Here is a 12,596-nt window from a genome sequence, read left to right as displayed (position 1 = left end):
AATTGTCACATTAAGCCAATAACAATATCAGACCACAGCCCAGTTGTCATGACAATAAACTTAGAGAATGATAGACAACCAAAACAGTGGAGAATGAATGTTTCGCTTCTGAACTGCCCAGAAGTAGTTAAAAGAATTAAAAAAGATTGGAACAAGTATATGGAACAAAATGATAATGGGGAAGTATCAGTGTCTACTCTTTGGGAAGCTGCAAAGGCGGTAATGAGGGGCAAGCTCATTTCTTTGTCAGCCCGAATTAAAAGAGAACGCAATAAAAAACAGATAGAATTAGAAAATCGCACACAGCAATTGGAGGAGGAACATAAAAAGACAAATGATGAAACTATTTTAAAATCTCTCAGCGAATACAGGCAAACACTGAATAACTTGTTGACGCATAAGGCTGAGGGTGCATTACGGTTTGCTAATCAAAAGTATTATGAATCAGGTAATAGGGCTAGCAGGCTATTAGCATTTCAGTTGTGTAAGAAACAGGCAGATTGCACAGTGGAAAAGATAATGCATCCCTTTACAAAGAAAACACTGTCCCATCCTAAAGACATAGCAGAAGCTTTTTCAGCTTACTATGAGACGCTTTATGAATCAGAGGAGATAGACAATAAAATAGAGAAGATTAAGAAGGTACTTGGTAAAATTAGGTTACCAAAATTAACGGAAAATGACGCTAGAGCAATGAGGGATCCAATCACAAAAAAAAAAGGAAATTGAGGAAGCCATAAAAAATTTAAAAAGAAAGAAATGGAAAGATTTAAAAGTTGAAAATGAATGGATTATCTGTACGCACAGGGTTTGGTCCTTGGTGAGGAAGAAAATAGGAGCACCTTTAACAATATCACGCATAGTGAAAATAGCTAGATAATAATAGACTATTGACTTTTTTCCAAACAAACTGGATACAGGATACCAGAGATGGGCACAGCAGGGATTAATAAGAATCAACCAGTTATTCAATGGAGAAACCCTTAAGTCATTTAAGCAGTTACAAGAAAAATATGGATTATGCTCTAAAGATTTTGATCGATACTTACAATTAAGGAACTTTCTTTTATCACACAAGGAATGTCCTACTTTGAAACAAAATATAGTACCCCTGTAAAAGTTTATGATAAAATGTGTAGAGGAAAATAGTAAGAGGAAGATTGTGTGTAATATATATAAACATTTACAGATGCATTTCTCTCACAATTCTATAGATATAAAACAAAAGTGGGAACTGGAAATGAACATTGTTATTGAAGACGAAGAGTGGGAGAGGGTTTGTGAAAATGGTCATAAGATCACCCATAGCCCAGGGTGGAAGGAATTTGATTGGAAATTGAAAATGAGATTCTTTAAATCGCCCTTTAGTATATCAAAATACGACAGGAATGCTACAAATTTGTGTTGGAGGAACTGTAACCAGATAGGTGATCACACTCATATTTTTTGGGACTGCCCAACACTGAGCTCATTCTGGCAGGGAGTTCAGACAGAAATTCAAAAAAATTTTAAGTTCACATTACCGCTGAACCCACTGCATTACATATTGGGCTTGACCCCAGGAGGAAATATTGGGAAAAGGAAAGTCCAGTTACTACAGATTCTTCTACTGGTTGCAAGGAAAATGATAACTCTGTCCTGGCTCAAGCCTTTGCCCCCCACCCTTCAACAATGGCAAGAAAGACTGAAAGATGTGTATACAATGGAAAAGATAACGGCAACACTTCAAGTAAAAATGGACGTTTTTCTGAGAGCATGGATCCCAGCTATTTCCCACTTTGGATGGTCTCACAGATGAAGATGTCGAGGTTCTAAGAAGATGTGGTAGTCCCTTTTGTGGGTTTCGTTCTTTTTTCTTCTCTATGGAAAAAGCTGGGTGGGTTCACCCACCCCTCGTGAGTCCATAAGGACCATTTTTGATCGACTTCAATTGCTGAAATGGATGTTAACTGTTTGCTGAGACACTAATCCTTTTTTTTTTTTTGGTGTGTTTTTGTGTTTGTTTTCTTCTTTCTGTTGTATTATGTGTGTGCAGGTAAATATGTACGGATGCATATATGTTGGGTTCATAATAACGCATACTCTTAAATAAAGAATGTTCAAAAAAAAATCAATAATTAATCAATTTATTATTTATATAGCACAATTCAGAGCAACAGTTTTTCATGTTCAATTCAATTCAGTTCAATTCAATTTTATTTATATAGAGTGAAATCACAATAAACAGTCGCTCAAGAAGCTTTCTACTGTAGAGTAAAACCCAATAATACAGAGAAAACAGAAGAGGGTGCTGAAAGCTGAAGGCTCTGCCTCCCATTCTACTTTTAAATACCCTAGGAACCACAAATAATTCAGCAGTCTGAGAGTGAGGTGCTCTATTGGAGTGATACGTTATTATGAGGTCTTTAAGATAAGATGGGGCCTGATTATTCAGGAGTGTTTCTTTTTCCACTTATTTCTTTTGACTCCTGGAACTCTGCTGAGAAGGTGATTGGCTGTAACCTCCCATCTCTCCAGGACCTGTACACCTCCAGGACACTGGGGCGTGCAGGTCGGATCACAGCCGACCACTCTCACCCTGGGCACAGACTTTTTGACCCTCTCCCCTCAGGCAGGAGGCTACGGTCCATACGGACCAGAACCTCCCGCCATAAGAACAGTTTCTTCCCCTCTGCTGTTGGACTCATGAACAATTACCCTAAGACTGTTACCACCACCCTCCACAAACGCTGATGACCCTATGTCTATGCACCTGTCTGACTGCACTGATGTACATATTAGTGGAATATAGTCTACATTCTTCTATCTTTTAATTAGTCTCTGCACTGTATATTTTGTAATTTTGTAATATTGTGCTATAGTTATAGCTCTAATATCTCTGTATATTTGCAATTTGTATACTTGTATATTGTCTTATAGTTTTTATACTTATTTGTTTTTTTCTGTAAGCACGAAGTACCGCAGCAATTTCCTAATGCTGTGAACCTGTTCACCCATATGGCAATAAAAACCTTCTGATTCTGATTCTGATTCTGATTCTGAATTTAACAGGGAGTTAATGAAGACAAGCTAATATGGGTGAAATATGGTGCCTTTTTCTAGTCCCTGTTAGAACCCTCGCTGCAGCATTTTGGATCAATTGAAGGCTTCAGGCAGCTTTTAGAGAGACCTGTTAATAATCAATTACAGTTCTTGAGACTGGAAGTAATAAATGCATGAACTAGCTTTTCAGCATCACTCTGAGACAGGATGTTTCTAATTTTACTGAAATTGCATAAATGCAAGAAAGCATTCCTACATATGTTTAATGTGCTCACTGAAGGACATATCCTGGTGAAAAATCAGTCCAAGATTCCTTACAGTGTTATTGGAGGCCAAGGTAATACCATCCAGATTAAGTTGCCATTGATTAAAAAACCCGGATTAGATTCCACTCTATTGTCAAATTTAAGCCTATTTCTAGGCTCCCTTTTCTATCAAAAATCTTGGAAAAAGTCATTTATAGCCAACTGAAAGCCTTTTTAGATGAAAATGACATCCTTGAAACTTTTCAGTCTGGTTTTAAGCCCCTCCATAGCACTGAGTCTGCTCTGCTAAGGGTGTTTAATGACATTTTCCTAACTGCGGGAGACTATGTGATTTTACTTCTTTTAGATCTAACGGCTGCTTTTGACACAGTGGACCATAACATTTTAATTTCTCATCTAGAATGTTGGGTGGGTATTCAGGACACAGCTCTGGAGTGGTTCAGGTCATATTTGACCCAGAGAACATTTTCTGTTGGCCTAAACAATTTTAGATCATCCTGTGCACCTCTGTTGTGTGGGGTGCCTCAGGGCTCAACACTTGGACCACTACTGTTCTCTCTGTATTTGCTCCCCCTTGGTTCCATCCTTAGGAAGCATAAAATTGCTTTCCACTGCTATGCAGATGACACCCAGATTTACATGCCCCTAAAACAAAGTGATGTGAATGCCGTCCATACTCTAACAAAATGTTTCAATGACATCAAAGCTTGGATGGCTTCAAATTTTCTGAATTTTAATGCTAAAAAGACAGAGGTCATCGTTTTTGGTCCGGGCATCACGGGGAGGGTCACTCCTGTGGATCTGGGTTCTCTATCTCAATATGCTAAGCCCACAGTCACAAATCTGGGTGTCAAAATGGACGAAAACCTTAAGTTGGAGGGTCAGATTAATGCTGTAGTTAAATCTAGTTTCTTTCATCTGAGACAGCTTGCCAAGATAAAAAATATCTTGTCGAAAGATCACTTTAATACAGTGATCCATGCCTTTGTTACAACCAGGTTGGATTACTGTAATTCTTTGTATTTTGGCGTTAATCAATCCTCACTGTCTCATCTTCAGCTTGTACAAAATGCTGCTGCATGGCTATTGACTGGAACACGTAAGAAGGAACACATCACTCCGGTTTTATCTTCTCTGCACTGGCTTCCTGTTTATTTTAGAGTTCATTTTAAAATTCTTTTATTTGTTTTTAAGTCCTTAAATGGCCTTGCACCACCCTATCTCGCAGAGTTGCTGCATCTACACTCCCCTTCCTGACCACTCAGATCTGCTGACCAACTGCTTTTGGTCGTACCGAGGACTAAGCGGAGGCTCAGGGGGGACAGAGCATTTGCCGTGGCAGCTCCCAGGTTGTGGAACGCTCTGCCTGTGCACATCAAACAGGCCTCTTCACTATCCATTTTTAAATCTTCTCTTAAGACCCACCTTTTTCACCAGGGGTTCAAACAAGCTTGAGATGTTTGTATCGCAGTGTATTTATTTCTTATATATTTATTTATTTTTTAGTCAATTTTATCCTGACTTTTGATTGTGTATTTTATTTTTATTTTATTGTTGCTCTTTTATTTTTATCTGTTACTGATGCTCTTATTTATTGTTATATTTTATTGATGCTCTTATTTTTGGGTGTTGACTTTTATGTTTGTCTTTTGTTGTTTTATTCTTCCTTGTTCAGCACTTTGGTCAGTGCTTGCTGTTTTAAAGTGCTCTACAAATAAATTGGCTTGGCTTGGCTTGGCTAAGTATCTGATTAGACATCGTGTTTTGGAGATTTTTAGTGCTGAGTACAATAAACTCAGTTTTATCTGATTTTAGAAACTGGAAACTAAAGTTCATCCAGGACTTTGTCTTTAAGCCATTCCTGTAGTTTAACAAAATTTAATTGATTTGTATCATCTGGCACTGACAAATCAAGCTGCCTGTCATCTGTAGCAATGAACATGTATGCAGGTAAGGGAAGAATGTATAATGTAAAAAATATTGGTCCCAGCATGGAACCCTGTGGAACTCCATGATTTTTGTGCATAAGGAACACTCCCCGTTCACATGCACAAATTGGAATCTATCAGATAGATATGATTCAAATCAGTGCAGCACATTTTCTTTAATACAAATGATGTGTTCTCATCTATGTAGTAAAATATTGTGGTCAGGAGCATCCAATTTTGTTCTGAGGTCTAGCAGGACACGCACAGAGATGAGTTTGCTACCAGAGGCCATAAGGAGATCATTTGTAACCTTCACTAGTGCTGTTTCTGTTCCACTCTGAATCCTGACTTAAACTTTGCAAATGATTGGTTAACTGTTTGACAAATACTCTCCTTATATATATATATATATATATATATATATATATATATATATATATATATATATATATATATATATATATAAAGGACAGTTAAAAATAGCTATATAATTAGCTAAGACAGTTGGCTCAAGTAAAGGCTCCTTAAGTAACAGTTTAATTACTGCCACCTTAAAAGCATGTGGTACGTAGCCTGTTAATAAAGATAAATTAATGGGGTCTAAAAGGTACAATAATGGTATAAAGGAAGTAATTATTAAGGTCAAACTCAAAGATTGATCAGAGAGAAAGAGTAAGTAAATAGCAGCAGTTATTAGAGTTGCTGTACTTAATGGCACACCTGATGGAGAGGTGTGAATATTTTTTTTTCTCTAATGGTTAAAATATTATCTGTGAAGAAATTCATAAAGTCATTACTAGTTATGATTAAAGGAATACTTGGCTCAGCCAAGGCGTGTTCCTGTTTTCCTTGATCAGTGAAAAATAGTAAGATGTCCTAGTATTACAGACAGCTTTTTTATGGAGTAACAAACTATTTCCAGGCCAACTGAAGATCTTCTAAATGAATGTGATGCCATGTCCTCTCTAACTTATGCGTTATCTGCTTTAAGCAGCACATTTGAGGGTTACATCAAGGAGTCAAGCATCTCTTATTGGCTCCTCTGAAAAAGAAGGCAGCAACAGTTTCCAGGATCGTACGCAGTGAGGATGTAACACAAGATACAGAAACAAGATAATTGACCTCTGTGGGAGTAGAGTTTAGGTAGCTATTCTGTACTGCGTTGGCACATGGCATTGAAAACAACAGAGTGTTGGCGTGAGTAATTGAAAATTCATTTAACTACTCACACCCAAACTTACTAAAGAAGCTCCTTACATGGTGCTCACCTGCAGTCAGGAGCCTTATCCAAGGACACTTTGGCATGAAGAGGGACCAGGGATCAAACGTCTTTACTGAGAATTTTACAGGATTTTTCTTGCAAGGGCTAACAGAAACATATTTTCACCTGTTGTGACACAGCAGACTGCAGATATCATCTTAAAGAACAATGCCTAAAAGCTTTTAATTCATCTGAGGGTTACAGCAAAATCTGAGAAGTACCAATGAGCATAACTCATATGGATGTGGTATGTGACATGGTTAGAGACATTGGCATCACTTCATTGCACTTTCTGTGGGTCTCTCTGGTTCAGTAACTAAAAAGAATGCTCTATTGAAACAGATCATGCAATAGTCTTGGCCACTGAAGAAAATCCTTTTTTCTTTTGCCTTTGGAAACTCCTGGGTTGCTTTTGTGGTATTCTGTGGGACTTATCCATTTGCACTGTGTCATTTCCATACAGAAAGACTTGAGCCAGCGAGGAGATACAGGAACCTTCTGGCTGCAAGACAACAGTGCTAAACACTGCACCACCTTGCCACTGCTTCACAGCATTTGGTTGAATCCGAGCAGCGAGTACAGCCCTTTACACTTCGGAATTGATCCTGCTATTTCTATTAGCGGTAGTATCGTCAATAAACACTGCTGGTTCCACTGGCATCCCTCTGTGCCCATGCTATGTCACTGCCTCCACTGACAAATCATTAGCTATTCCAATCCTTCTTATCCTCCAGTATCATTCTGGTTGAAGTTGATCTTTGTTTATTCTGTCCAAAGATTGTTTGTTTTCCATGTTTTTAGTCTGAGGGTAGCATGGTGGCTAGCACTGCTGCCTCACCGCAACAAGGTCCTGGGTTTGAATCCACATTGACCGAGACCTTTTTGTGTGAAGCTTGCATGTTCTCCCTGAGTCTGTGCAGGCTTTCTCCAGGTATTCTGGTTTCCTCGCACAGTCCAAAGACATGCACTTAGTGGGGTTAGGTTAATTGGTGATTCTAAATTGCCCATAGGTGAGAATGGTTGTCTGTCTTTCTGTGTTAGTCACCAACCTGTACAGGTACACCCTGTACAGGTTGCTAACCTAGGTACAGGTGTACTCTCGCCCTATGACAGCTGGGATAGGCTCCCCTCAGTGGTTTACACCTTGTTGTACACTAGCTCAATTTCTTCTGCAGTCACCCCTTTTGTCTCTCTGTGTTTATACACCTCTATACATTTAATCAGTATTAATGTCTGGCTCTCTTCTTCTGTCTTTTGGCCTGTCTCCCTGCCCATCACCCCCATCCAGTCATGGCAGATGCCCCCCTTAGCTGGTTCTGCTGGAGGCTTCTTCCTGTTGAAAGGTTTTTCCTTCCCATTGTCACCAAGTACTTGCTCATAGGGGGTTGTCTGATTGTTGGCGTTTTCTCTGTATTATTGCAGTCTTTACCTTACAATAGAAAGCTCCTTGAGGTGCCTGTTGTTGTGATTTGGCGTTATATAAATTAAATTGAATGAAATTATTAAAATTCATGGAAACGATTGTAGACTCTGACAATGAGACACCTAGCTCCTTGAGAGTCCTTGACTTGGCTGGATGTTCTGAAAGGGTTTTTCTAAACCAGACAAAGAATTCTGCAATCATTCATTATTTAAGAATGTCACAGATTGACAAAAAAACTATTGGATCTATTAATTATTACTATTAATTGGATCCATTCATACTGATACCATTTAACACTTCCTGTTTAATCACAACTTTTAGCTCTTTGTTGTTGCAACAAGCTTTGATTTCACTGACTATGCCTTAGATTGTATATCTTTTTGACATATGTGGGTTGTTTTACAGGACACCCAGAAGTTATGTGAAAATCTTGTGGCGCCCATAAGCTGCCAGAACTGAGCAAGTCGTTAACCAAGTTTCTCAGAGTTTTCTCATTAGTGCCTTAGTTTGCAAATGAACAACAAACTATCACTAATATGCATTTCAAAATACAATTTAAAAAATTAAATTAAGCTGATTTGTCCTATAAAATCCATTTCATACTTCTTTCTCTGAGTTCAACAGAAAAACCTCCTCCAGAATCCACCAACACATTTTTCTGCTTACTTTAAGTGTCTGACATCTAGTCACGAATGGCATACAGTGGGCTGTGTATATGAGTGTACAAAAATTGGCTATAATAGTAGCATGTGTATGTGTGTTGTTGTTTCTATGAGAAAACACTTTATCTCCTTGAGGAGTGTGTATGTACTGCAGGTGTGGGACATTCAGTGTTTTTGGATGTGTGTGACTGTTACATGTGTCTCCAGCATTGGACTGTTGGTGTACACTGGGGAGTGAGTGGGCGTGTTTCTCAGTGACTTATCACGAAGCCACCCAATACGCCTGCTTACATGCGTCTCTGAAAAACTGCACTCTAAAAAACAAACACATAAATCAGAATGTCAGTCATACCTACAATAAATAATCGAGGGGGTCTTAACACATCTTTGCTTGAGGATTCTTTCACTACTATATGGTATCAGCGATACACAATAAAAATTTCAATATGTACTCGACTGAAAAAACTTCTAAAGGAGACACCACATCTATTTCTTAAAAGGCAGCTGGCTAAACAGTATCTATAAAATATGAATTTTAAAAAATGCATGTCCTTTAAAGTTCCCGGCAAACCAATGCAAAAAAGTTTGTGCTCACGATATGCGCTGAGACTACACAGAAATGTAAGCTGCGGCTGCTGTGCATGTTTTTTTCCAATGATCTTTGGGTGTTTGTGAATGTGCATGTGTGCGTGCATGTGTGCACGTGTGTGTGTACCACTGCATTTGTTAAGCCCTTTAAGAGTCAGGAAGTGTAAGGTCAGAACCAGAGGCAACATCTACCATCATTGCCATAACATAATCATACCAGCAATATTATTTGTTTGTGACTGAGAAATATATGTAGAGATATGAAATTAAAGCAGTAAGCACTTTATAGTGTGTGTGGGTGAGCCTGGGATCAGATGATGAGCCGTACCTGCCCGTGAGTACTTAAACTGAGAGAAAAGCCAGAGGAAAAGACAGAGAAGGAAAAATAAGAGAAAGATAATCCAAAGACAGAGCAGAGGTGAAAAGTGAACAAGAGAAAGTATAAAAACAAATGAAACAGCTCGATAATAAACAAGGAGATGGATAAAAACAACAACAAACGAGACAGAGTGAGAGGAAGGATGTTCAAAAGAAAAAATTTAAGAGTGCAAGAGAAAAGAAGGAATGACCTTACAAAGTTTCTCCCATAATCATTTCCTTCCATCAACCCCCAGGTTCAACCTTGCTATGCTCCACACCAATTTATAGGCGACAGAGCCTCAAAACCTCCTGTGTGATTGGAGCTTAGAGTGGCCTATTCCAGACTATCGGACTGCACTCTGACAGAAAAGTGAGCAGAGATGAGGAGGAGGTGGAGGTGAGCAAAGAAAGGAAAGCCAAATGGAAAAAAAGCTGAAGAGATGGAGAGAAAATGAAAAACAGAAAGGGGAGAAAAAAGGAGAGAAAAAAAGAGGAGAGAAAATAAAGGGAAATAAAACAGGGATGAAAATGGAAGATGAAGAAAGTGACAGAAGTAGCAACAATTCAGCAAAAGCAAGTATAATGTAGAAGGAGAAGTAAACTTGAAGTGTATGAAAGGCCTTCTCATTCTCTTCCCCACTCTGTCACTAAACCTCTACCTAGCACACATTCATACCAATAATGGACTCATTTAAATTACAAATTTCTTGCATATTCTAAGTGGCACTGAGCATGACATAATCCTTCTTTAATGAATGCCACGGCGGCAGTTCATTAAGTACTAAGGTTACCCTGCCAGGTGCAACTGCGGCAAAAATCATGGACTTCTTTGTGGCCCCAGCGACATTAAGTGTAGAACGTTTGATGTGTTAATAATGAGGGATGTTTTGTAGAAATGTCTTTTTTTTTTTTTTTTGTCTGGAGTGTGAGCAAAGATACATTATTATGGAGAGACATGAAGTGAGCAAAGCATCACTAGATACGGTCAGAAAAAAGTTTAATTGTTGCTCATTTGATATATTAAGCTTAATGACCACTTGATGGGTCCATTTCCAAAATGCTGCATATGTAAAATTCATTACCAAACTCGACTGCTCATTGTATAATAAAATGTAAAGGGGAATTCATGTGCTTTAATCCAAGTTTATCTGTCGGCTTTTACGAGCTTTCTTTTCTTCATTGTTATGATTTGATTTGAGAGACAGAAAATAGACCTGGGTGGTCTCAGACCCAGGACACTCCAGCAAGTACTCCAGCCCTGGGCTGCATGCTCACCTAAGTGAGCTATAGAGCTACCCCCAAGGGCCATCTTTCAACATCAACCAAAAATATAAAATAATTATACATTTTAGTTTGGACATGTCACATATTGTTTTCAAGATAAATAAGCCCATTCATTTGATATCAAAATGGTAATACACTATAACTGTTGTGTGCCTTCTAGACATTTATGTCTATATTTCAGTAGCAGAATTGCTGTTGTGACTCAGTGGAGGAGATCATTGGCACATGGAGAGATAATGGCCAAATTTAAATCAAGAATAGGTTAGTTCAAAAAATGTTTAAAAGCACCTTGTAATAAGCAATCCATTGTTATTCAAACTGTAGAAAAAATAATTTTATTCATTAATCAGCTTTCAGTAAGCAATCTGTAAGCTGAATTTATTTAAGGTGGCCAGTATGGCTTATTTATAGAAACTCATATGCCAAGAGAAGTGCATTTATTTTAGTTGAAGTTTGGCAAGTCATCATGGAAACCTCAAGGCATCCAGTCAAACACGGGAGACGCCATTTGTTTCTTTTGTTGAGAGAGAACTTCTGTATTATGGCTAGAATGGAGTCAGCCATTTGGTTGGCAACTAGATAGCTCGAATATCCTCAAGCCATCCCTGGCCAGTGCTGAAGTCAGACAGGCAGTCAGTCACTTCATGATGACAGCAGTAGCTCTAGAGGAGGCTGCAGGCAAAGCCCAAACAAACTTTTATCTGCGTATCACAGGATTTAGAGACAGACCCAGCAAGGGAGAGAGAGATTGAGGGATATAGAGAGAGGTGGAGAGAGAGATAGAGGTTGAAAAGAAACAGAGTGAGAACCAAAACATACACAAACACACACGACAGGATTGCAGGAGTCTTGTGCAAATTTAAATCCCCTTCTCATCTAACAGTAAGCCTCCTTGGGCGATCGCTCTGTGTGTCTGTGTGTGTGTGTGTGTGTGTGTGTGTGTATGTATATATGGGTGTGACTGTTAGTGCACTACAGCCAATCTTCAAAAAAATGAAAATTTATGGTTAAAAGTGTCTTAATTATTAATTAGCTATTTACTACATATTTTTAATATTCTGTCACATTTATTTGTATGTTTCTATCATATTGTTTGCTGGTGCTTTTGTTTGTTTTGGTGTTTATGATTTTATTTAAATTAGAAAGCAGATCCCAAGGAATTCTGGACTTTAGATGTACTGATATTTATATGCAAAAGAAAAATACAGGGAAGTTCAAAAAAAAATCTTAATGGAATATTTATATTATTTGTCAAAGCCTGTTATTGTGGTGTGCTGGTGTGTGTGATTTTGACTATTGTTAAAGAATTATTCTTAAGATGTGTGCATGTGTCTACACTGGCATAGTTTACGAGATTCAGCATGGCAGGTCATGCTCATTTTTGCGTGCAAAAGCAGCAAAACCACAGTGATGGCTGCTGTCTTTCTAATTGTGCCAGCTTCATACTATAAAGAAGTAATTTCCAGTGGGGTCAACAAGCCTCGGGGGGGGGGGGGGCGCTGTTTTAAGAAGCGTTGGCACATGATGACTTTCCCACTCAGGAGTCTGCTGCAGATCGGGAGGAAATTTTCAGATGCTTTGAAGACGACTGCAGAAGCGAAGAGTTTTAGAAATCCTCTGCAAGGATTTGTACAGGAGCTTGGGGCAACAGAGTGCATGTGACTCTGCAGGTATGCTGGCACATGTGTGTGTGCGCGTGCCTGTACGTGCTTCTGCATGTATGAACAGACAGCTATAATAGTGCCTCATTAGAATTGGTTAATAAGCAGGATATCGCCATTT

The 12,596-nt window shown here is 38.6% G+C and overlaps 1 protein-coding gene across 1 annotated transcript in view; it reads right to left on the bottom strand.

The window, feature by feature from the left end:
• The window catches only part of LOC115779987 (receptor-type tyrosine-protein phosphatase T-like), a 355,835-nt gene that overhangs the window by 31,946 nt on the left and 311,293 nt on the right, over positions 1 to 12,596 (bottom strand). The gene's annotated exons all lie outside the window — the stretch shown is intronic.

This window comes from Archocentrus centrarchus, chromosome 5, assembly GCF_007364275.1.
Source record: "Archocentrus centrarchus isolate MPI-CPG fArcCen1 chromosome 5, fArcCen1, whole genome shotgun sequence".
In the NCBI taxonomy this organism is placed as follows: domain Eukaryota; kingdom Metazoa; phylum Chordata; class Actinopteri; order Cichliformes; family Cichlidae; genus Archocentrus; species Archocentrus centrarchus.
Note: the sequence above shows the minus strand (reverse complement) of the source record. Positions and strands in the feature narration are given on the sequence as shown.